The 4,363-nt window shown below is 43.2% G+C and overlaps 1 pseudogene; it reads left to right on the top strand.

The window, feature by feature from the left end:
• The first annotated feature begins 6 nt into the window (after positions 1 to 6).
• LOC140321314 (acid-sensing ion channel 3 pseudogene) lies at positions 7 to 2,940 on the top strand (annotated as a pseudogene).
• Positions 2,941 to 4,363: the final 1,423 nt, after the last annotated feature.

Here is a 4,363-nt window from a genome sequence, read left to right as displayed (position 1 = left end):
CCATACACACAGAATAGGAACATGTACCGAGAATTACAACTGGGGTACAGGACAAGAGAAGTGGTACTGTGCAGAGGCCATACATCCAGAATAAGAACAGATACTGGGAATTACACCCGGGGGACAGGACAAGAGAAGTGGTACTGTGCAGAGCCCATACACACAGAATAGGAACACATACCAAGAATTAAACCAGGGGTGCAGGACAAGAGAAGTGGCACTGTGCAGAGTCCATGCATACAAAATAAGAACAGATACCGAGAATTACACCATGGAGTATGGGACAGGAGAAGTGGTACTGTGCAGAGTCCTTACATACAGAGAACAGATACCGAGAATGACACCCGGGGCACAGGACAAGAGAAGTGGTACTGTGCAGTTGAATAATGATAGTATCAGATCTCTTGCTATATTCTGAGCTGTAGAGATATTTGTGTCTCCTATGTACTATGGTGGAATGGATAGACATTTTATTAGGTGCTGTTTGTCTGTGAGTTATCTCAGGTTATCTTTTCCTCTTTTCTGTCTCTGCTCCCCCCTCCTCCCTTGGGCCCCGTAGATGCAAAGTATTTGGTTTCTGACACATCCATTATTGGTGCCCTCTGCGTCCCTCTGTGGTCCTCCATCCTCTCTAATAGCATTTCCCCCCCTTCACTCTCAGACCACAGATTACCAAACTTCAGCAGCATCCCATCAGACTTTTGGCTGTCCACCCCCAGCCGCTCCTCCTTTGGTTGGTCTTCTGCAATCATCACCAGCCTGCAGTCAGATCATTTCTTGGTACAGTGGAGCCATTCCTGATGGATATCCTAAAACCTCCACAAGAAGCTGAAGAGGAGAATTCCAAGGCTTCGGATCTCACCACCTTTGCCAGTAACTCAACACTTCATGGGATCAGCCATGTATTCCTGCCAGGAGGGGTGACCCCACGCCGGGTGTTTTGGGCGTGTGCCTTCCTGGCATCCCTCAGCTGTTTCCTCTTCCAAGTGGCTGATCGGATCATTTACTACACAGAGTACCACCATGTCACCACGCTGGACGAGGAGGAGAGCCAACTCTTGGTCTTCCCAGCAATCACCATCTGTAATTATAACAGTTTCCGAAAGACCAAACTCACCCGCAATGACCTGGAGTTTTTGGACCGGTTCCTGGGCTGGGAAAATAACAAAGAAGAGGCCATGGCCAGTTTAAATTTGCAAGATGATGAGTTTGACAAAGTGGACGTTGATATGCAGGAGTTCTATGATCGGACTGGCCACTCTCTGGATGATATGATCTTAGAGTGCCGCTTCCGTTCTCATGATTGTGGCCCCTGGAACTTTTCTGTGGTAAGTACCCCTTGGTGGATGTTGATGGTACTATGAGTCTTCCGTCTGTGGTGGTCACCAATAGGAGTGCTGCCATATTAGCCTTGGTTGATATGTGGGAGGGCCCCTGCTCTGTGAATGCTCCATAGTTAGATGTGGCCCCGAAATGCCAAATGAGATAATATCTTACCATGGAGCACTATCTGTGTACTTACCAATCCCCAATGACTTCTAACTGCTGGGATTTCATGAGTAGATCACTGGCAGATCACCACGAAAGTCCTGAAGTATCTATAGTATGATGAATAGAAAAGTCTATTGGGGTGTCAGATGGGACCAAAGGGAAATTACAATATGAACACAGATGGAAAAGAAGTTGCAGTCAAAAAGGTCAATGTAGAGTCAAAGGTCTCAAAACAAGGAGATTTCCAGATTTGGGGTCACCAAACAAGGACACTGCTGGGTCACCAGACAAGGTCAGTGTGGTATGGGATCTGATAGAACATAGCGGCATAGGTAAGTGGGGGGGCGTCTCCTGCAGTTTAGTAAATCTTCTACAATGTGTGATGGTGGTATGTGGGGATAGACAATTTCCATATCCTGAGACCGTATCTCTATGGCTGCCATTTATCTCCCAATCATATTGGTCACTGTCCATGTGGCAGACAGCTAAATTACTGCCGGATATTCTTGTATGGAGTCTGCTGTCCTCTCCACCTCACCAAGCAGCTGTTGGGCTCAGACCGGCTGGGATCCAATGGCATTGGCGTTTTTCTAGATCAGGGGTCTCAAACTCTGGCCCGCGAAGTTCTTTTTTTTGGCCCAGAATCTTGAAAATGAACTGCATCTGTCTATGTATGTCTACATACATAGACATTATTCCTGTACACCCATCATGTGACACAAAGCTTAGGCAATGATCACATGGTGCCTGACTACCAAGGGCATTGTGTTTGTTTCAATCCATTAGAGACTGCATAGTGTAATATTTAGTGTCAGGCAAACTTGTGATGTGAAAGGACAACACACAGCCTGCATAGATAGATGGAAATTAGTGTTTTCAACCCTAAAGTTTGTGTAGAGGGGTTTGTTTTTTTATAGTTAATAATGAAGTCAATACATTTCAAGTTTGGCCCAGACTTGGTCAAAGTTTTTAATTTCTGCCCTCTGTGTATTTGAGTTTGACACCCGTGTTCTAGGTGATAATGAAGGGGACTGGGGTTGTCATTATTTCGCTCTGGTCCGAGTATGTGGGAACATCAGGCAGTGATTGGAGGATCACTGCTTACCTCCAGCACCGCCCACCAATTTCCTAAATCTGTCCTCCATCACCTATAAATTCACAGAACACCGGGGCTGCATCTAGGATATGGGGCCCATCCTCCATCCGGGTGGTGCACAAACCCAGCACAAACCTGTCAGGTTTCTTTCCTTGTTTGAGAGTTTTAGATTTTTTTGTTCCAGTTACCCCACATACTGTCAGTACAGGTGTGATCAGTGCAGGGAGTCAGTACAGGTATGATCACTGCAGGTGAAGATCAGATGACAGGACATGAAAATCATTTACACAAATTGAGTCTGGCATGCAAAACATTACATAGTCATTTATTTAGGTTGAAAAAAAGACATAAAAGTCCAACCACTAGGGAAAAAACATTTCCCAGATTTAAAACCCTATAAGACATAGTTGTCAAATCATCCAGCGTTTTCTTAAAGCAATCTATAGAACTTGCTGAAACTACTTTTACATTTATCTATATTAAATATCATTTGCCACTTGCCTGCCAATCACACAGTACATCCAGCTCTGCTTGTAGATTATAGACATCCTGTATGGACTTCATTCCATGACATAGTTTGGTGTCATCTGCAAACACAGAAATCCCAAACTCTATATCATTTATAAAGATGTTACACAGTAAAGGTCCCAACACTGAACCCTGGGGTACACCACTAATACCCTTACACCATTCGAGGCTAAAATTAAAACCTATGTGGCTCACAGCTGATATTAAAAAAGCCATAAGGAACAAGAATAAATTAAGGAAGGATCACCTTCATCATTTGAAACCTATAAAGAATATAACAAAAGATGTAAAAAGGAGATAAAATGTGCAAAACGTAAAAATGAAAGATAGATTTCAAAGGAAAGTAAGGCAAACCACAAATGTATTTTAATATAATAATAGCAAAAAGTTCAGATCTGAGCATGTCAGCCCCTTAAAGGATGTCCCTGGGTTGGTAACTGGGGATAAGGCAGATTTACTAAACACTTTTTTTTAGCTCTTTGTACACAAAGGAAGATGGCAGAGCTCAAGTCCAAATTCATAATAGCAATGTCACTGCCTTAAATGATTCACAATGGCTCAGAACTGATATGATTGAGAAACACCTGGGAAAAATTAAGGTTGACAAAGCACCAGGACCTGATGGATTACATCCACGTGTCCTCAAAGAGCTGAGCTCAGTTATTTCAAAGCCATTATTGCAATCCAGGGATCTCTCTGTATAATGACACCCTACAAGGAACTGTCCTCTACTGATCATGGTGAATAGTTTACAGAGGTCCTTACATGACTTGCTCACAATAAGCAACAATCTAACCCCCTCTCTGTACTTCTAATATATTTTTATTTTTCAGGATGGTCCATACGTATGGTGTTCAATTTCTTCCAATGATTTTGGAAAAGGTAATCTATGAAGTCCATTTCAGGGTGTCATGGAACAATCAAGTTCACTCTCTGACCTCTGCAGAGCACGGCTGATTGCTGGCCATCTATGTTGAGTTGATCACAAATACTCGGGCCCTAAGGAGGCAGAGGAGGAACGTCAGCTTCCTATGAAACGTGAACGTTTTTTCACCTAGATCTTTGTGTCTGTTGCAGGATGGTTTGCTTACAATAGTGAGTCTATGCAGAATATTGTAAAATGGGGGACGCAGGATTTTACATTGTAGATGGAGTTATTAAAGAAATATTAGCACTCTGGCCTTCTAGTGGCTCCTAATAATGACATTCTTTCTGTTAATGACAAGTTTATGAGAAGAGGCTTTGCAG

Source organism: Pyxicephalus adspersus, unplaced genomic scaffold (genome assembly GCF_032062135.1).
Source record: "Pyxicephalus adspersus unplaced genomic scaffold, UCB_Pads_2.0 Sca2237, whole genome shotgun sequence".
NCBI lineage: Eukaryota > Metazoa > Chordata > Amphibia > Anura > Pyxicephalidae > Pyxicephalus > Pyxicephalus adspersus.
This window is presented reverse-complemented; position numbering and strand designations above follow the sequence as displayed.